Source organism: Cucurbita pepo, chromosome LG16, assembly GCF_002806865.2.
Source record: "Cucurbita pepo subsp. pepo cultivar mu-cu-16 chromosome LG16, ASM280686v2, whole genome shotgun sequence".
NCBI lineage: Eukaryota > Viridiplantae > Streptophyta > Magnoliopsida > Cucurbitales > Cucurbitaceae > Cucurbita > Cucurbita pepo.
The window spans coordinates 1,390,952-1,413,136 of record NC_036653.1 but is presented as its reverse complement, the minus strand read 5'-3'; the positions used below and the strand labels follow the sequence as shown (position 1 = coordinate 1,413,136).

Below are 22,185 nucleotides of genomic sequence, written 5' to 3'. Positions count from 1 at the left end.
ACCCAACCCAGCTACACCTGAAGAAACGTCTCTTCCAGAGCCCAGAGAAACTGGTGGGCCTGGAACGGGTGACATGCCAGGAGTAAGTGGCTAAATTGGTCCTAGAGGTCCAAAAGGAGATCCTATCATTGACAATGGAATTCCCCCTATTGACTCTCTCTCCCGGTAGGTCTTCCTCTGCCTCCTCTCCCTACTCTATTTCCTTTCATTCCTTGATAGGTAGCTCTATTGAAGGATCCCGACTCTTGGCTGCCATAGAGTTGCTGTGAACCACTGCTAGAACTTTGACCACCCCCAACACGACTGAAATTTAAACCTTTCTGCCTCTTCCTTTCCCTCCATGAAAATCAAAGTCGTCCCTCCATGAATTCTGATCTTTTGATAGCTCCAATTCTAATGACAAAGAGTTGTAGGCTTCAACAGCTTTGATTCCATCTGATGAAAATCAAAGTCGTCCCTCCATGAACTCATTTTTATGTTTTTCAACAAGGGAGAGTGTCTCTTAGAGTTGTGTTCTTAAATAATCCATCTCAACTTGTGCAAACTCACAAGGTTACTTTGGGTTTGGTCAGATTCAGATACCATGTTCAGCTGAACCTTGAGCCTCTGAACTTCATTCATGGCAGAGGCCAATGCAGCAACAACCATTGTGTGCTGCTTCTGAACATCTTCGAGTTCAAACTCCCATGCTCGATCGCAATCTTGAGAAAGTTTGTGCAGTTCTTGAACACGATCTTCTTTAGAAGTTGAGAGCTCAAGCACCTGCTATTGGGATTCTTCAAGCTTTGCAAACATATCTAATAGTTGTTTCTTTGCTTCTTCTACTTTCTGTTGGGCTTGCTTTTTGTGTGATTCAGATGCGCTCAGTTGATCACTTGTTTTATTCAGTTTCACCTGGAGTTGAGAGAGCCGTGATTCCAATTCAGCCACTTTGTTGGGTCCTTTACTCTTCTTTTGACAATGTGGACGAACATCCGATAGAAGACTTTTGTTTCCAGTTGCATGATGAGAACAACAAGAATCGACAATCCATTCTTCATTGTAGTCTATAAAGACATGAGCATCTGTAGATACATCATCTTGATGTACAGCTGGAGTCTGGTTAAGAACCTCAATAGTTAAACAGTGTTGAAGATCTAAAGAATTTTTACTTTCATGTACAACATTTGCTTCTGATTCCTGCATTTTGACTTGACAATTTACTTAATATGGCTTAGCTTTCCGCAACGATCACACACCACTTTCACCTGACAATCTCGTTTGAAATGGCCAGATTTTCCACACAAACTTTAAATGGCTTCTTTGACGACTCTTCACTTCTCAATTGATTCCCATTGCTTGATGAAGGCTCTGAATGAAAATTATATCTCCTTTGATCTTTGACATACAACACATCTTCTGACTTTGGAGAAAGCTCGTTGTTGCTAGTCATTTTCTTAATCAAAACGTCCTGATTAGAAAGCAAATTCTCTCATTCAATAACTGTAGGGTGATTTGCCCACCTTTGTACTCAGGAAACAGGGAATAAAGTCTTTTCGTAATCCACGAATAAGATAACGCCGTAATCGAGCATCGACTCCTCAACATCTAATTCCAAAATTTCAGAACACAGATTTTTTTCTTTCAAGAAATATTCTTCAACAGAAAAATTACCTTGAGTTACCATAGCTAGTTCATTCTCTAGAAATTGATATCGAGTTGTATTTTTCTTAATGAACAACTTTTGAAGTGTTTCCCACACTTGCTTTGGTGACTTTAAATCACGAACATGATCAATATATTCCTTGCTAATCAAAGTTCACAAGGTAAATAAAGCTTTTCCACATTTGATCTTCCATTTCTGGCGTAATTCAACATTCTGTGGAGTATCTGTTTGAATTTCTATGTCATCACCTTCAATTAAATCCCACAAATCTTGCCCCTATACATAAGCTTCCATGCATAACTTCCAATAATTATAATTATTGCCAACAAGTTTTTCCATAGCTATACCCATAGAAGCACTTCCACCATTCATCTCATTGAGTAATAATATTAAACACTTGGTTACCAAGTTGGCTCTCATACCAAATGACACAATATCTACCACTCAAACGTATGAATAGATCTAAAAATATTATTACTCAAGGAAACAATACAGAGTTAAGAATGAGAAATAGAATTGGGACCAAGGTTCTAATCTTCATTGATATTCACAACGCTTAAATAGGATACAAGCTACCAACTAATACGTACAATGATAAGGAAAATATAAACTAACTAAATTTTGAGAATAAAATAAAATATACTACTCATCCAATCATAAAGGAAAAAATATTAACCGATTGAATATCTAAGATATATTCCATAATTAATATATTCTCCCAATATTAACTAATTACGAATATCTTGACTAATTCAAACTAGCACTAAGTTGCACTAAATTCTGACAAACTTGTCCATTCTTGATGATCATGACTCTCTTGTTAGGACAATCACGACTAATATGACTAATTCCTTGACGTTTCCAACATTTGATGTCTCTATTTCTTTCTCGAACCTCCTTGTACTCCTCCACCTTTCTCTTTACCCTTGGAGGTCTCAACTTTTTTCTTTTTGTCAAGCTCATACTTGCCTCTATCCTTGAAATCTATCTTTTCGATATTTGAATTCTTTTTCCAAGTGTTAAAAGTAGTAGACTTAGAAATAACATACCTCTTGAAGTTCTCCTTCTCCCAAGCTAGTTGCCATTTGATTTTGACAGCAAGGTGTAATAATTCTTGCATATCAAAGTACGTTTGCCTATCCACTTGATGAACAAGTTTTTGGTTCAACCCACTAAGGAATCTAGCCATTGTATCCTCTTCGTCTTCATCAATGCATCAATGCTTGCTCTATTCATAAGGGACTCTATTTCTTTGAGTACTCGAGAATAATGCTTAGCAATGTACCTTTTTCTCATTAAAGTCTTCAATTCTTCCCACGTTTCGTTTGGTTCTTCATAAATTCTCCTCCCCTCTGATTTTAAAGATGTCCACCATTTAATTGCGTAATAAAAAAATTCAGCCACAACAAGTTTCAAATTTCTTTCTTCACTGAAATTGTTGCAATCGAAAACATGCTCAATTTTACTCTCATATTGAAAATACTCCTCTAGATCATATCTCGAATAGAAAGTTGGAATTTTAAGCTTTACTCCCCCCAACTACTATTTCTTCTCCTCTCATATTGGTACTTCCTCTCAATTCTTTTTTGTGCTAAAATTTCTCTACCCCTTCTTCTGCCTCTTCCTCTCCCTCGACCGACATCTCTCCCTTCCCTAGGACTATGTCTCGCTAAAACGGTGACATTGTCATCTTCTTCATTTTCAACTCCTTCATTCAAGAGTACTTCCCTTCTTTGAAGATTACCTAAAGCTATTTCAATTCGCTTCATCCAGTCTGTCAATATACTTGATTCAAACGAGTAATGGTTCCGACCTATGCTTCTCTCCACCTAACTTCATTGATCTCTCCTCCATTTCATCCATCTTGGTTCATGATTGTACAAACAGTAGTTAAATATGTTTAGGACCTCACACACAGAACTCACTTATTTTACACTCAGGGACACTCGTGTTTAGTACCCACAAAGGTAAGCTATTTGGGAAAGTGACTAAATTATGATCAAGATAGGCTAATATATGGATAAAGCAATTTTGATATTAGAAAGCTATTCAAGAAAATCAAAATAAGTTAATTATAAAATAACAAGGAGATAAAACAAGAAATGAACAAACAATCAAGGGNTACAATTGCACGTAAAAAAAAAAAAAAAAAAAAGGTGGTGAAGATTTTGAGAACGATCTAATTCGGGTGGTGAAAATATTATAAGTTATCTTTGAGTTTAAATTAAGAGGGAACAATATCACCACAAGTAAAAAAATAAAAAGAATTAAAAAGAAAGGTGGTGAAGATCTAATTGAGGCAAAACTAATTATCAGACAACAATATCAACACAAGGACTAGAACTTGAGTCTAGCGCCTCAGATCACTCCGCCATCCTAATTACTAATTGTGATATCCTATATTGATTGGAGAGGGGAATGAAGCATTGTTTATAAGGGTGTAGAAGCATCTCCCTAGTAGACGCATTTTAAAACTATGAGGCTGACGATAATACTTAACGAACTAAAACGGACAATATCTGCTAACGATTGTTGAGTAACGGACAATATCTGCTAACGATTGTTGAGGAACGAAATATTCCTTATAAAGGTGCTTCTCCCTACTAAACGCAGTTTAAAATCATGAGGCTGACGACGATATATAATGAACGAAGGTGGTGGACAATATAGCATATGATTGGCAGGAATAGCTCAGTTGGTTAGAGCGTGTGGCTGAACCACAATGTCGGAGGGCTTCCTTCTAGGAAAGATTAGAATGAAGCATGATGGATATTTCTCCTTATCCTGGAAAAATGCATTCGAAGAACCCTTGAGTTGAGTTGAAGGGACACTTGAATCCTCTAAAGCGGTCCCTTGAATCCTCTAAAGCCATCATTAACCTAACTGTTTTTTACTTAATTTTCTCCACAAGTTGTCAAAAGTGTGATTTGAACCCATGCCCTCTTCCCAACGACCAGAACTTAAGTCTGGCACCTTAGACCACTCAGCCATCCAGACTACTAATTATGAGATACTACACTAGTTGGAGAGAGGAATGAAGCATTCCTTATAAGGATGTGGAAACGTCTCCTTTCTGGCCCTTTAGACCACTCGACCATCCTGACTACTAATTGTGAGATACTGCACTAGTTGGAGAGGAGAATGAAGCATTCCTTATAAGGGTGTGGAAACGTCTTCTTCGTAAACATATTTTAAAACTGTGAGGATGTCAGTAATACTTAATGGACTAAAATGGAGAATATCTGCTAGCGGTTGGAGAGAGGAACGAAACATTCCTTATAAGGGTGCGGAAACCTCTCCCTAATAGACGTGTTTTAAAACCGTGAGACTGATGGCGATATGTAATGGGTCAAAATGAATAATGTCTGCTAGCAATAGGCTTGGACGGTTACAAATTATATTAGAGCTAGTCATTAGGCAGTGTGTCAGCGAGGACACTTGGCCCCCAAAAGGGGTGGACTATGAGACCTCACACCGATTTCAGAAAGGATGAAACATTTCTTACAAGGGTTTAGAAACCTCTACCTAGTAGACACGGTTTTAAATTGTAAGGTTGACGACGATAGTAATGAACGAAAGCAGACATTATCTACTAGTGGTGGACTTGGACTATAACAAAAGATTGACTGGAATAGCTCAGTTGGTTAGAGTGTGGATGTTTTGGAAGAATGAAGTATTTCCTTTCAAGCCCAAAGGAGGAAAAAGAATGGTTAGTTTTCTAGTTTTTTAACCAACTTTGAAAGCATTTATTTCTCTTTATAGACAACCAAGTAGCATGAAATTAATTTGGTTGTGAAGCTGTATTAAAAAGCTATTACAGAAATTGTTAGGCCTCCCAAAACATGCTCACCGCATTATAAACCTATCTTGAGGGATAATGGAACTTAGGAGAAGAAGCTAACAAAGTTTTTATCATTTTATCCCTCATTGATATTATCCACTTTGCCGTTAGCCTCACAATAATATGAGTTGTTAAGAGTGGGATTTGAACTCACGCCCCAAAACTTGAGCTTGGCGCCATACACAACTCATCCATCCTGACTACTAATTGTGAAATCCTGCATTAGTTTGAGACGGGAATAAACCATTCCTTATATAGGTGTGGAAACATATCCCTAGTAGACGCATTCTGGAATGAACCATTCCTTATATAGGTGTAGAAACATATCTCTAGTAGACGCGTTCTAAAACTGTGAGGCTGACGACGATACGTAACGGACTAAAACAGACAATATTTACTAGCGGTTGAATAGAGGAATGACACATTCCTTGTAAGGATGCGAAAACCTCTCCTTAATAGACGCATTTAAAATCGTGAGGCTGAGTGCGATAAGTAATGAGCCAAAATGGATAATATCTGCTAGCAGTGAGCTTCGACTATTACAAATGATATTAGATCTAGTCATTAAATGATGTGCCAACGAGGATTCTAGGTCCTCAAAAGGGGTGGATTGTGAGTTACCACATTGATTGGAGAGGTGAAGAAACATTCCTTACAACAGTTTGAAAACCTCTCCTTACGCGGTTTAAAATTATGCGGTTGACGACGATAGTAACAAACTAAAGTAGACAATATCTACTAGTTGTGGGCTTGGACTATGGCTGGAATAGTTCAGTTGGTTAGAGTGTGTGGTTGTTAACCACAAGGTCGGAGGTTCAAGCCCTCCTTCTAGTGAGTAGAAGAAGAATGCTTTGCAAATTCTTCAAACCAAATAACAATATAAAAGAAAAGGCTAGTCTCCATGGCTGCTATAAGCGGAGCCGATTGATTACTCTTCAGCTGCACCCTCCCTTTTTGACCTCCAAATCATCGTACATATAACCTTTTCCACCCTTTCCAGCCCATACTTTGTAACCTCACCTAACCTTTTCCACCCCATACTTTGTACATATAACCTCACCCATTGACCTTTTCCAAAGATTTACCTTTGGAATCTGGGTGCCGCACTGGCCTGTTCGCCAACCAAGTCGTCGCTGCCCTTCTCCAAATCATCGTACATATAACCTTTTCCACCCTTTCCAGCCCATACTTTGTAACCTCACCTAACCTGGGTGACCTTTTCCAAAGATTTACCTTTGGAATCTGGGTGCCGCACTGGCCTGTTCGCCAACCAAGTCGTCGCTGCCCTTCTCCAAATCATCTTTCGCCATACTTTGTACATATAACCTCACCCATTGACCTTCTGCAAAGATTTACCTTTGGAATCTGGGTGCCTCACTGGCCTCTTCGCCAACCAAGTCGTCGCTGCCCTTCTCGCCAAAATTGGCTCCTTCGCCCACTGGGGTGACTCTTCTGGCTTCAACATTGTCTTTGTCTCTTGCTCTAGGTTTCTCCTTCTACTTCTTGGTTTAGACATATTCTCACCAGAGTCAAGGCAGCATCATCGCTGAGCGACAATCCCTCTTCATTAGTTAGACATATTCTCGCCGAAGTCAAGGCTGCATCGTTACTGAGCGAAGATCTCTCTGCAATTTTCGATGGCCAAGAAAGTGTTTCTCTATGCCTCCTCCGAACCAGGTTGTTGACATCTTCTCGAAAAGTGTTTCTTGACCTCTCTTTAAATTTTTCAGATCCAAGCTTCACATTCGTTCAAACCGGACACTTAGCTTGTGGGGGAGTGTTAAAGATATTTAGTACTAAATTATAGTTTACCATATATATTATATATGATCTTTTATTATAGACAAATATCTCCCTTACACATAGGTATGTTTCCATTTATTAGTATTTTCATCTACTTGTAATTTATTTGATTATAAACAGAGATATTTCACACACAATTTAGATGTGGTGGATTAAGCAAACATTCTCACACATCAACCTAGGATACTGGCTGTTCACTATTGTGATAATGTAAGGTGACTAATTCTAAATACTGAAAAAAATTAGTTCACATCAGAGATAAGATACACCGTTCAGTAGATCCGCAGTGCTAAAACTCAATAAACAACTTCTAAACCACGATTGGGTTTGTGACATGTAAGAGAACAACATGGAACTTCGAGGCCTTCTCCAAAGCTTAGATAAATGTAGAGCAATTACGCCCTAACTTTCTAAAACCTAAAGAAAAGCTCATGGATATCTTACTAGGAATTATATGTGATAATTGCCTACAAACAGACTGTTTACGGAGTATTTTTATATTCACCTTTATCTACATTTCATTTTTAGTTTTTTGTTGACTCTTAACTCTGTGGTCACACGCGAGTCGTCCCAAGGCCTCAATCACCTGTGTATTTTGAATTTTTTTTTTTAATTTGAGCTGAATTGTATTCCAAACACATGGAGATAATTGTACTTCCAACACCTCCTCCAATTGTTATTAAAGGATTTAAATTTTTTTAACAATGGTTTTGTTTACTTAATTGTATTCCGATCTCTCCATTTGTTATTAAACTTGAATAATACTAAATTTTATTTGATTTCAATTTAATTTTAATTGTGATTTTAAAATGTATCAAACTTTTTTATTATTTGCTTTTTTGTGCATTCACAGATGGGTGTCGTCTCAAAGTGTCAGTGTCTATTTATTTTGAATTTATATCTGACTCTTAACTGTGCAGTCATAAGAGGTCGTTCCAAAGCCTCAATAGCCTGTGTATTTTGAATTTTTTTAAAATTTTTTAATTGAATAGTACTCCGAACACATTTTTAATTTATTATAAAGGATAATTATACTTGGAACACGTCCTCTATTTGTTATTACAGGATTTAAATTTTTTTTAACCGCGATTTTGTTTATTGAATTGTACTCCAAACCATTATCCATTAGGATTTCAATTTATTTTGAATGGTGGTTTTGTTCGTCTTAAATTGTACAAAATTTACTAGGAACACATTCTCCATTTATTTTTTTAGTTGTTTGTTGACTATTGGTCGACGTAAGCTAGAACTATGGGTCACAAAGGGGTTTTGTTTGTCTTAAATTGAAAAAAACTTTACTCCAAACACATTCTCTGAACTGTGGGGTCATAGAGGGGGTGGTCGTCTAGGGTCTTTCCGAGGCGAAACCGCTTACATTTGAAGCCCCTAGGTAAAGCACCTCCTCGTCTCAAGCCCCCAACAATCCTCACTACTTATTATGAGATATCACATTGGTTGGAGAGTGAATGAAGCATTCCTTATAAGGGTGTGGAAACCTCTCCCTTGTAGACCCGTTTTAGAGTTGTGAGACGGCCGACAATATGTATCAGGCCAAAACGAACAATATCCATCAGCAGTTCGAGAGAAGAATGAATCATTTCTTATAAGGGTATGNTTTTAATTTGAGCTGAATTGTATTCCAAACACATGGAGATAATTGTACTTCCAACACCTCCTCCAATTGTTATTAAAGGATTTAAATTTTTTTAACAATGGTTTTGTTTACTTAATTGTATTCCGATCTCTCCATTTGTTATTAAACTTGAATAATACTAAATTTTATTTGATTTCAATTTAATTTTAATTGTGATTTTAAAATGTATCAAACTTTTTTATTATTTGCTTTTTTGTGCATTCACAGATGGGTGTCGTCTCAAAGTGTCAGTGTCTATTTATTTTGAATTTATATCTGACTCTTAACTGTGCAGTCATAAGAGGTCGTTCCAAAGCCTCAATAGCCTGTGTATTTTGAATTTTTTTAAAATTTTTTAATTGAATAGTACTCCGAACACATTTTTAATTTATTATAAAGGATAATTATACTTGGAACACGTCCTCTATTTGTTATTACAGGATTTAAATTTTTTTTAACCGCGATTTTGTTTATTGAATTGTACTCCAAACCATTATCCATTAGGATTTCAATTTATTTTGAATGGTGGTTTTGTTCGTCTTAAATTGTACAAAATTTACTAGGAACACATTCTCCATTTATTTTTTTAGTTGTTTGTTGACTATTGGTCGACGTAAGCTAGAACTATGGGTCACAAAGGGGTTTTGTTTGTCTTAAATTGAAAAAAACTTTACTCCAAACACATTCTCTGAACTGTGGGGTCATAGAGGGGGTGGTCGTCTAGGGTCTTTCCGAGGCGAAACCGCTTACATTTGAAGCCCCTAGGTAAAGCACCTCCTCGTCTCAAGCCCCCAACAATCCTCACTACTTATTATGAGATATCACATTGGTTGGAGAGTGAATGAAGCATTCCTTATAAGGGTGTGGAAACCTCTCCCTTGTAGACCCGTTTTAGAGTTGTGAGACGGCCGACAATATGTATCAGGCCAAAACGAACAATATCCATCAACAGTTGGAGAGGAGAATGAATCATTTCTTATAAGGGTATAGAAACCTCTCCCTAGCAGTTTTAAAATCGTGAGGTTGATGGTGCTATGTAATGGGCTAAAACGGACAATATCTATTAGCGGTAGGCTTGAGCTATTATAAATGGTATTTGAGCTAGTCATCAGGTGGTATGCAAGCGAGCACGCTAGGTCCTCAAGAATAGTGGATTGTGAGATATCACTAATTNGTCATCAGGTGGTATGCAAGCGAGCACGCTAGGTCCTCAAGAAGAGTGGATTGTGAGATATCACTAATANAGCTATTATAAATGGTATTTGAGCTAGTCATCAGGTGGTATGCAAGCGAGCACGCTAGGTCCTCAAGAATAGTGGATTGTGAGATATCACTAATTACTCTCCAAAAGTAGAGTTATATGTCTTTTTGTAGTTAATTATGCTCACATACAAACCATTTTCTCATTATTTGCTCCCTTTGTTCTAATTAGTAAGCATGAAATAGTTTATTGTGGTTCAACACGAAAACATATCAATTTGCATGAATCAAGCCTATTTGTACATTTAATTCAGTTATTTGACAAAATTTCAGAACATTTATGTTGAACCATGATGTTGTAGCAAATCTAGGAACAACACTACTCGCAAATCTGGGAACAACACTGCTGACAAATCTGGAACAAATTGTTGACACGGATGCTCAAGCAATTTAGAAAGTAAATTTTTGGGGATGACATGAAAATTTTAATCCCCATCACCAATCCAAGTGGTTCATTTACTACCCAATTAGGAACATCCTAGGTGGACAATTTATTCATTTGCAGCCGAGTCATGCACAATATAGAAGAAAAAAGGATTCACAATAGGGATACACACTTTGGGAAGCAAAATTTGGAATAGACAACAGCAGACTCTGCTGCTGTGAAACCAGAGAAGAAAGAAGAAAAAAAAACCTAATCCAAGAACTATCACTGCATAAGAAAAAGAAGACCAAGAAGGATTGATTAGAGCAAAGAGGTGGACGTGAGAGCTCAAAGGAAGAGAACTTCCATTGAAGAACAACAACAAAGCTCGATAACTCTCTATTTCCTTACTCTCTTCTCTTATTCTATCAATTTTGTATGATTGAGATGTGATTCCTCTGTATAATTAAGTTTGTATGGAGAGCTAAATTTTATAGGGGACAAGAGAGTTTTATGTAGTTTAAATATGTTATGATGTGATTTTAGTTTATTAAAGAGTTGTTGTTAATGATTTACATGATGTGTTTAAGTAGCTACTTTACATATATAGTTGTTCTCTTATTCGAGAAAAAGAGAGGGAGTAATAAAATCTTCTTTAATACTCTTGTTAAATTGCAAAGATACTTAAAGGTAATAGAACGGTTAGGAATAATTCTTCTCCTAAAGTCTTGTTAATAGAAATTAAAACACCATTATGAAAGTATTCACTATTTAGTCTCTCTTAGCCAAACCTTCTCATTATTGTTGGTCTTTTCATTATTTTTATGTTTTTCTATGCCATTGACACTCTAAAAATTACCAACAGCTATTTGAATGTTACCCAAAAACTAGCTTAATTTTCAGCAACAAAAGTAATAAAAAAAAGATAGGTTCTTGGTGGAATCGATAATTCACTTATTACTTGCTAATTGTGATAGTGTATACTTCCACTTGTTCTTGTGAATTTTACATTAGTTTATTATATACATTCACAGGCAATCATCCACCTCGGTTGGAGAGGGGACGAAATATTCCTTATAAGTGTGTGGAAAACTCTCCCTAGTAGACACATTTAAAAACTATGAGGTTGATGGGGATATGTAACGAGTCAAAACGGACAATATCTACAAATGGTGGGCTTGGGCTATTGCAAATTATTGGCTGGCTCGTATATTGCCCTCAGTCTCGGGTTGTCTCGCAATCCATCCCTTCTACAGCTTAGCCCGCAGCAGTACCTTGCTCAGGGTTGAGGTTTCATCTTACAATGAACTAGAATGAATCTTGAGTGAAGACTTTCAACACTTTCAAGAAAAGGAAAAAGAAAGAAGGAGGAGCGTGTGGCTGTTAACCACAAGGTCTCAAAGGTTTAAGCCTACCTTCTAGGGATAGGAATGAAGAAACCTTTCCTTAGTATTAAACTGCTTCCTAAACTCTCTCACATTAGGTCAGAGGTTCAAGCTCTCTTCTAGTGATGGGAATGAAGAAACCTAGAAACCTCTCCCTAGTATTAAATGCTTCCTAAACTCGCCCACTCACAAGGTCTAAGGTTCAAGCTAATTTTTGTACTAAGTCCCGTATCCTTATGAACCAGTATTAAACCGCTTCTTAAACTCTCCCACACGACAGCCTTACTCATAGAGCGTGCCTGCAAGAAAAATAAGGTAGTAATACACCGAGAGGACGAAGGGGAAGACGAACGATCATTTTTGTTTCCTTTTCGACGGACACAACGCCTGGCGACTTAAAAACCGACTACCAAAATCTCATAAATCACCACGGTAAGCAAAACGACACATTTACATGGACATGAACGTAGTAATATTACCAATGAAAGAGAGAAGATAATTGGATGAAACATGATGTCGTGATTTAGAGTGAGAATATAAGGTCAAAAAATTGTGAGGAGAGTCGAGTGGAGAAGAAGGGTTCCACTGGATCGGGCCGAAACTCGAATACCCGCCTGCACCAACCCTCCCTACAACCCTTAACCTCACGCACCTGATAATCGAAGCCTAGCCATCGTTCAAATCCAGCCTTTCACTTGACCCAAGAAACAAGCTCCACGACCTAGTTTTTCAATGCGGCCCAGTAGACTTATTCTGAGTATCATCGTGCTTGTCCCACATTCACAAAGCATGTGACCCATATACCATTAGAGTGACCTGAGACCCGTGCCTCGACCCGGTTAGTGACTCTTGTGTGCGTCAGTCCCTCCCAGTGACAGATGTCGTGCTAGCAAACATTGACTTCCCTCGACTCAGTCAGCTTGGTTTGACCCAGCTCGGCTTCCGTGGCTTATCGACTAAAAAACTTGTTGTTCAGCTCGAGTTGCACAATTTCACACTGTTCCTTACATTTTTTACCCTTGACCCCGAGCAATTTTGTCCGTACAATTTGATCTCAAGCAATTTGATCGGTTTAGGGGCTTCACTCACAGTTCTTTGTGTTTTTTTTTTCAAATATTCTTAACTCATACTTGCTGGTTCATATAGAAATCCAAGCGATTCCTACGAGTATTTCTTAAGAAAAGTCTAAGGTGGCTACTTACCTCGTCGTCTACGTTTGGGACCTCTGTTCTCTAAGATTTGTTAACCGAATTATAACAAATTTTATTTATTAGATTCATCTTTGAGTCTAATTTCATGAACCTAATGTAATGAGAACCGGTCTTACAAAGGTCCAAATTGATCAAAAAAATGTAGATAGGTCAATTTATGGCTAGCTTTGATTTTTATGGGTCAAAGTTTGACCTTTGATTTTGGGCTTAGTTTTTTCGTTGGTGGCTCGAAAATCATGATTTTTTCTTATCATATACCTTTGGTTTTTCCTTTGTGCAACTTTACATAGAATTCGAATGGACTCGATTCCTTCACAAAACCTTTAAATGAAGTTTCAAAGAAGAGGTAGAGATAAATTTCATACTGTTTCATTGTTTGTAACTCGAGTTATAACCTTCTAAAATTTGCCAAAAAACATGTTTCTTGCCGAAATAACTCGGAAAACTTTTTATTGGCCTACCGATTCTAAAGCTTGTGAGGACCCGATCCCTTCACGAACTTGTTGGAAATCCCATATGGAATGTGTAGGAGTTGATAGGAAGGAAAATGACTAACCATAGACCTTGAATTTAGAAAAAACGTGAGGAAGAAAAGCCCATAATCTAAAATCCTCAAACTTAGTTTTAGGAATCCTCATCACTCAATTATTGTCTTAAAACATTATTCCAGAATCGTCGTGAATTTTCCTTTTTATTTTACACTTTCTGGAATTCACGTAAAAAAATATCTACAACGATGAGGGTGCTACCAACATCGATTTTGATTTGTGTTGTGGGTGATTCACGGATGTTGTCCCGTAATGAGTTTGCATTTTTTTTTCATGCTTTAGGTGACTTACAAGATTATCTCCTTGATGCTAAGCATGCATGAATATACTATGTTTTGAACACAACACTAGAGCTAGGCTGGTTTCACGTGACCTAGGTAACTATAATTTTAGTAGACCGATCATCCTAGGATCGTGAGCGAAAATTAGTTCTATAGACCTTTGTGCTCCCAAAAATTGGATTACCCTAAAAAAAAAACTAATTTCGAGCAACGTAGAAATAGGAGATGTGATTTAAACTGCCTAAATACCCTAAGAACCATGTAAACCGCCATTACACTTAAGAAAATTTAAGAGGACTTATACCGCCATTAGTAGGGTGAATGATATCACTAAAGCCCGACCACCTCCTATTCCCTGCCAAGTGGTAGCCATCTAGGAACCCGTACCATTGAGCTTGACTAAGTTAAATAGGATAACATATCGAGGCTACCTGTGGAGTTATTATTGTGTGTAGAAATGAGTTGAGAGCGATTTTGTAAACCCATCCTAAGAGGAAAAAGCATTACATAAATTTTTTGGCTAATCATGAGTATCACTATCGTATGAGAAAATGGTTAGGAGCTCCCTAAATAGGCTCACGACATTGTAAACCTTTCTTGAGGGATGATAGACCTCATGGGAAGACTGAGTAGGTAACAAGCATGTAGGGTTACTTCTCCAAATATTGATTGTAGGGTAATTATTGTGAAAGGGTCGCAAGTTAACCTTAGACTTAGTGATTTAGGTTCTTAAACTAGCTTATAACGGTGTTCGGTGAACCTAAAGAATGACTAGTTTTTTTAATTTTTTAACCAACTTTGAAAGCATTTATTTCTACTTATAGAACAAAATAACATGAAATTAATTTGGTTGTAAATCCGGATAAAAAGCTTCAATTTTGGTGAGAAGAAAAAAATGTTGCAAAAACATAGAGTTTAGAAAACAATCCCTGATGTAACCTAGGTGAACATGCATGGAATGAGAAGGAAAAAGGCCAGGCAATGGAAACGCAACTAGCATAGAGAAAAACGCAACTACATGAACTATAGATCAGGAGGTCAAAGAGGTTAGTCCAAGTGCGTCATGTCTAAAGCCAAGAGCGCACCCACCCTACCAAACGCACCTGGGTACTCGTGCGTGGGTTGTTGCCTTCCAACTGCGCTTGAGGGTCCATGAGGTGAGATTTTTGTCCATTTCAACTCTCGTTCGTCTATTTTCACACCAATTTTGATACTAACTTTATCCTAAATTCAATTACGACCTACCAGAGAAATTTTAGAAAATTCGGAGCTCCTAGACGCAGAAAGAAGAGCTCGAGAAGGCAAGATCACCTAATTAAATAGTTATTCAAACATTTTTCAAGAAAGACTTGTAGGGATCCCTAAGACATGTTAGCTTGTGAGCATATCTTGACATGTTAGCTTGTGAGCATATCTTTACTTAGGTTGTTAGAATATGCATGATTAGAACCTTAAAAAGGGCAATTTTAAGTATGTAATGAAAAATTATGAAAATGTCCTTAGGATGGTATTTTGGGATGTACATTATCAATAGTACTTTTCGTTGTGCTGGAATGGAGGATGAGATGATGTAATTTGTGTTGTGGGTCATTGATGGATGTTATCCCCAGATGAGTTTGCATAATTTTTTTCATGTTGTAGGTGACCGATAAGATTATCTCCTTGAAAAGCATGCATGAATGTACTATGTTTAAAATAGGGCACTGGAGTTAGGTTGGTTCCACATGACCTAGGTTACTATATTTATAGTAGACCGAGAATCTTAGGATCTTGAGTGAAAATTAGTTGGGTAGACCTTTGTGCTCCCAAAAATTGGATTAGCCTTAAAAATCTAGTCTCTAGCAACATAGAAATATGAGATGTGATTTAAACCACCTAGATACCCTATGAACCGTGTAAATCTCCACTACATCTAAGAAAATTTAAGATGGCTTATAAGGCCATTAGCAAGGTGAACGATATCACTAAAGCCCGACGACCTCCTATTCCCTCTAGACCTCAGTAGCACTATTTGAACACTTAGGTCGAACCTAGTAGTGCCCCTACCAAGTGGAAGGCATCTAGGAACCCGTGCAGATGAGCTTGACTAAATTAAATAGGATAACATACCGAAGCTACTTGAAGAAGAGAACAAGGTATTACATAAATCGTTTGCCTCATGATGAGTGCCACTATCTATGAGGAAATGGTTAGGGGCTCCCTAAACAGCCTCAGTGCATTGTAAAACTGTCTCGAGTGATGATGGACCTCATGGGGAGTAACTAGCAAGCACGAATGGTCACTTCTCCAAATGAAGTGTAGAGCGGACAAATGTTGAAAGCATCTAAATAGTAAGCCCACCCCAAAAGAACCCTATGAATTGTGTAAATCTTTTCACTATACCTAATTTTATTTTGGCCCACCACCAGTCTCAAAATACAGAGTTGTCAGAAGTGGGATTTGAACCCACGCCCTCTCACGAGGACCAGAACTTGAGTCTGGCGCCTTAGACCACTCGGTCATCCTGACTACTAATTGTTAGATACTGCACTAGTTGGAAAGGGGAATGAAGCATTTCTTATAAGGGTGTAGAAATGTCTCCCTAGTAGACGCATTTTAAAACTGCGAGGCTGACGGTAATATTTAACGGACTAAAACAAAGAATATTTGCTAGCGGTTGGAGAGAGGAATGAAACATTTCTTATAAGGATGCGAAAACCTCTCTCTAATAGACGCGTTTTAAAACTGTGAGACTAATAGCGATACGTAATGGGTCAAAACGAACAATGTCTACTAATAGTGAGCTTGGACAGTTACAAATGATTTTAGAGCTAGCCATTAGGCAATGTGCCAGCAGGACACTTAGCCCCCAAAAGGGTTGCATTGTGAGATCCCCACACCGATTGGAGAGAGGATGAAACATTTCTTACAAGGGTCTAGAAACCTCTTTATAATAGATACGAATTAAGACCGTAAAGCTGACAGTAATATGTAACAAATGAAAGTAGACAATAAATACTAGTGATGAGCTTAGACTATAGCAAACGCAATAGCTTGGATGGTTAAAGCCACAAGTTTGGAGGTTCATGCCATTCTTCTATATACATCTCCTTAATAGAATTTTTGTGAATCAACTTAAAATAAAATAATACATAATTTCCTAGTTGATTGGAGGTTCGATCCAGTCTCACAATAACAATACATAATTTGTCAGAAGTGGGATTTGAACCCACGCCCTCTCACGAGGACCAAAACTTGAGTCTGGTGCCTTAGACCACTCGGCCATCTTGACTACTAACTATAAGATCCTACACTGGTTTGAGAGAGGAATGAAACATTTCTTATAATGGTGTGGAAATGTCTCCCTAGTAGATGCATTTGAAAACTATGAGGCTGACGGTGATACTTAACGAACTAAAACCAAGAATATATGCTAGCAGTTGGAGAGAGGAACGAAATGTTCCTTATAAGGGTGCGGAAACTTCTCCTTAATAGACGTATTTTAAAACTATGAGGCTGATGGCAATATATAATGGGCCAAAATGGACAATACCTGCTAGAAGTGAGCTTGGACTGTTACAAATGATATTAAAGCTAGTCACCAGGCGGTGTGCCAACGAGGACACTTGGCCTGCAAAACGGGTGGATTGTGGGATCCTACACTGATTGGAGAGGGGATAAAACATTTCTTACAAGGGTCTGGAAACCTCTCCCTAGTAAACACGGTTTAAAATCGTGAGGCTGACTGTGATAGTAACGAACGAAAGCAGACATTATTTACTAGTGGTGGGCTTGGACTCTAATGAATGATTGGCAGGAATAACTTAGTTGGTTATTTAAGCTCTTATGTGTCTGTTTTTCACACCAATTTTGATACTCACTTTATCCTAGCTTGAATGAAGACCTACCAAAGAAATTTTAGAAAATTCGAAGCTCCTATAAGTGGAAAGACGTTCTCGATAAGTTACGCATCACCTGACTAAGTAGTTATTTAAACATTCTTCAAGAATTACTTGTAGGGATCGGTAAGACATGCTAGCATGCAAGGATATTTGCGTTAGGTAGTTAGAATATGCATGATTAAGACCTTATAAGGGAAATTTTGGATGAGAATGCAAAGTATGTTATGGAAAATTATGAAAATGCCCTTACGATATGATTTTGGGATGCACATTATTTTTGGTACTTTTTGCTGTGATAGAAAGGAGGATGAGATGATGTGATTCGTACGGTGGGTGATTTATTGATGTTATCTCCCACACGNTTACTTAGGTTGTTAGAATATGCATGATTAGAACCTTAAAAAGGGCAATTTTAAGTATGTAATGAAAAATTATGAAAATGTCCTTAGGATGGTATTTTGGGATGTACATTATCAATAGTACTTTTCGTTGTGCTGGAATGGAGGATGAGATGATGTAATTTGTGTTGTGGGTCATTGATGGATGTTATCCCCAGATGAGTTTGCATAATTTTTTTCATGTTGTAGGTGACCGATAAGATTATCTCCTTGAAAAGCATGCATGAATGTACTATGTTTAAAATAGGGCACTGGAGTTAGGTTGGTTCCACATGACCTAGGTTACTATATTTATAGTAGACCGAGAATCTTAGGATCTTGAGTGAAAATTAGTTGGGTAGACCTTTGTGCTCCCAAAAATTGGATTAGCCTTAAAAATCTAGTCTCTAGCAACATAGAAATATGAGATGTGATTTAAACCACCTAGATACCCTATGAACCGTGTAAATCTCCACTACATCTAAGAAAATTTAAGATGGCTTATAAGGCCATTAGCAAGGTGAACGATATCACTAAAGCCCGACGACCTCCTATTCCCTCTAGACCTCAGTAGCACTATTTGAACACTTAGGTCGAACCTAGTAGTGCCCCTACCAAGTGGAAGGCATCTAGGAACCCGTGCAGATGAGCTTGACTAAATTAAATAGGATAACATACCGAAGCTACTTGAAGAAGAGAACAAGGTATTACATAAATCGTTTGCCTCATGATGAGTGCCACTATCTATGAGGAAATGGTTAGGGGCTCCCTAAACAGCCTCAGTGCATTGTAAAACTGTCTCGAGTGATGATGGACCTCATGGGGAGTAACTAGCAAGCACGAATGGTCACTTCTCCAAATGAAGTGTAGAGCGGACAAATGTTGAAAGCATCTAAATAGTAAGCCCACCCCAAAAGAACCCTATGAATTGTGTAAATCTTTTCACTATACCTAATTTTATTTTGGCCCACCACCAGTCTCAAAATACAGAGTTGTCAGAAGTGGGATTTGAACCCACGCCCTCTCACGAGGACCAGAACTTGAGTCTGGCGCCTTAGACCACTCGGTCATCCTGACTACTAATTGTTAGATACTGCACTAGTTGGAAAGGGGAATGAAGCATTTCTTATAAGGGTGTAGAAATGTCTCCCTAGTAGACGCATTTTAAAACTGCGAGGCTGACGGTAATATTTAACGGACTAAAACAAAGAATATTTGCTAGCGGTTGGAGAGAGGAATGAAACATTTCTTATAAGGATGCGAAAACCTCTCTCTAATAGACGCGTTTTAAAACTGTGAGACTAATAGCGATACGTAATGGGTCAAAACGAACAATGTCTACTAATAGTGAGCTTGGACAGTTACAAATGATTTTAGAGCTAGCCATTAGGCAATGTGCCAGCAGGACACTTAGCCCCCAAAAGGGTTGCATTGTGAGATCCCCACACCGATTGGAGAGAGGATGAAACATTTCTTACAAGGGTCTAGAAACCTCTTTATAATAGATACGAATTAAGACCGTAAAGCTGACAGTAATATGTAACAAATGAAAGTAGACAATAAATACTAGTGATGAGCTTAGACTATAGCAAACGCAATAGCTTGGATGGTTAAAGCCACAAGTTTGGAGGTTCATGCCATTCTTCTATATACATCTCCTTAATAGAATTTTTGTGAATCAACTTAAAATAAAATAATACATAATTTCCTAGTTGATTGGAGGTTCGATCCAGTCTCACAATAACAATACATAATTTGTCAGAAGTGGGATTTGAACCCACGCCCTCTCACGAGGACCAAAACTTGAGTCTGGTGCCTTAGACCACTCGGCCATCTTGACTACTAACTATAAGATCCTACACTGGTTTGAGAGAGGAATGAAACATTTCTTATAATGGTGTGGAAATGTCTCCCTAGTAGATGCATTTGAAAACTATGAGGCTGACGGTGATACTTAACGAACTAAAACCAAGAATATATGCTAGCAGTTGGAGAGAGGAACGAAATGTTCCTTATAAGGGTGCGGAAACTTCTCCTTAATAGACGTATTTTAAAACTATGAGGCTGATGGCAATATATAATGGGCCAAAATGGACAATACCTGCTAGAAGTGAGCTTGGACTGTTACAAATGATATTAAAGCTAGTCACCAGGCGGTGTGCCAACGAGGACACTTGGCCTGCAAAACGGGTGGATTGTGGGATCCTACACTGATTGGAGAGGGGATAAAACATTTCTTACAAGGGTCTGGAAACCTCTCCCTAGTAAACACGGTTTAAAATCGTGAGGCTGACTGTGATAGTAACGAACGAAAGCAGACATTATTTACTAGTGGTGGGCTTGGACTCTAATGAATGATTGGCAGGAATAACTTAGTTGGTTATTTAAGCTCTTATGTGTCTGTTTTTCACACCAATTTTGATACTCACTTTATCCTAGCTTGAATGAAGACCTACCAAAGAAATTTTAGAAAATTCGAAGCTCCTATAAGTGGAAAGACGTTCTCGATAAGTTACGCATCACCTGACTAAGTAGTTATTTAAACATTCTTCAAGAATTACTTGTAGGGATCGGTAAGACATGCTAGCATGCAAGGATATTTGCGTTAGGTAGTTAGAATATGCATGATTAAGACCTTATAAGGGAAATTTTGGATGAGAATGCAAAGTATGTTATGGAAAATTATGAAAATGCCCTTACGATATGATTTTGGGATGCACATTATTTTTGGTACTTTTTGCTGTGATAGAAAGGAGGATGAGATGATGTGATTCGTACGGTGGGTGATTTATTGATGTTATCTCCCACACGAATTTGCTTGACATTTTTCAGGCTTTAAGTGACATTTTTCAGGCTTTAGGAGATAAAGAGCCAACAAGTAGATTGTTAACTAAGTATTTTTATACTCACCTCATTCTAAATTTTTTTTAGTTGTTTGTTGACTACTGGTCGAGTTAAGAAGCATTCAAGATCTGTTTGATCACAAAAGGGGTCTTCCAAAAGAACTCGAGAAGGCACACACCACCTAAGTAAATAGGTATTCAAACATTCTTCATCGGGATGAGTTTGCATGATTTTTTCATGCTTTACGTGACTGATAAGATTATCTTCTTGATAGGTATGCATGAATGTACTATATTTAGAATGGAACGAGAGCTAAGCTAGTTTCACTTGACCAAGATCACTATATTTTTAGTAGACCAAGCATTCTAGGATCTTGAGCAACAAATAGTTGTGTAGACCTTTGTGCTCCCGCGACCAGAACAAACATATTGATAACGAGGAACATAGTTTTGCTACTCTACTAATATTTGTACTTACTCTGCTATTCTACCGAAGCCTGCTGAGGAAGAATTACGGGGCGTGAAACAAAAAAATATGTTGATTCGGGTTGAGTATACTATATTTAATTTATAACGAAACTCCTGCTNTGGACCTCATGGGGAGTAACTAGCAAGCACGAATGGTCACTTCTCCAAATGAAGTGTAGAGCGGACAAATGTTGAAAGCATCTAAATAGTAAGCCCACCCCAAAAGAACCCTATGAATTGTGTAAATCTTTTCACTATACCTAATTTTATTTTGGCCCACCACCAGTCTCAAAATACAGAGTTGTCAGAAGTGGGATTTGAACCCACGCCCTCTCACGAGGACCAGAACTTGAGTCTGGCGCCTTAGACCACTCGGTCATCCTGACTACTAATTGTTAGATACTGCACTAGTTGGAAAGGGGAATGAAGCATTTCTTATAAGGGTGTAGAAATGTCTCCCTAGTAGACGCATTTTAAAACTGCGAGGCTGACGGTAATATTTAACGGACTAAAACAAAGAATATTTGCTAGCGGTTGGAGAGAGGAATGAAACATTTCTTATAAGGATGCGAAAACCTCTCTCTAATAGACGCGTTTTAAAACTGTGAGACTAATAGCGATACGTAATGGGTCAAAACGAACAAT

General features: G+C 37.9%; 6 non-coding genes across 6 annotated transcripts; 1 reads left to right on the top strand and 5 right to left on the bottom strand.

Moving 5' to 3' along the window:
• The first annotated feature begins 6,246 nt into the window (after positions 1-6,246).
• TRNAN-GUU lies at positions 6,247-6,320 on the top strand. The gene has a single exon. It is a non-coding gene; the product is annotated as a tRNA-Asn (tRNA).
• Positions 6,321-16,395: 10,075 nt separating this feature from the next.
• On the bottom strand, positions 16,396-16,479 carry TRNAL-CAA. Its single transcript has one exon. It is a non-coding gene; the product is annotated as a tRNA-Leu (tRNA).
• A 679-nt stretch (positions 16,480-17,158) lies between these two features.
• On the bottom strand, positions 17,159-17,242 carry TRNAL-CAA. Its single transcript has one exon. It is a non-coding gene; the product is annotated as a tRNA-Leu (tRNA).
• Positions 17,243-19,222: 1,980 nt separating this feature from the next.
• On the bottom strand, positions 19,223-19,306 carry TRNAL-CAA. The gene has a single exon. It is a non-coding gene; the product is annotated as a tRNA-Leu (tRNA).
• Positions 19,307-19,985: 679 nt separating this feature from the next.
• Positions 19,986-20,069, bottom strand: TRNAL-CAA. The gene has a single exon. It is a non-coding gene; the product is annotated as a tRNA-Leu (tRNA).
• A 1,773-nt stretch (positions 20,070-21,842) lies between these two features.
• On the bottom strand, positions 21,843-21,926 carry TRNAL-CAA. Its single transcript has one exon. It is a non-coding gene; the product is annotated as a tRNA-Leu (tRNA).
• Positions 21,927-22,185: the final 259 nt, after the last annotated feature.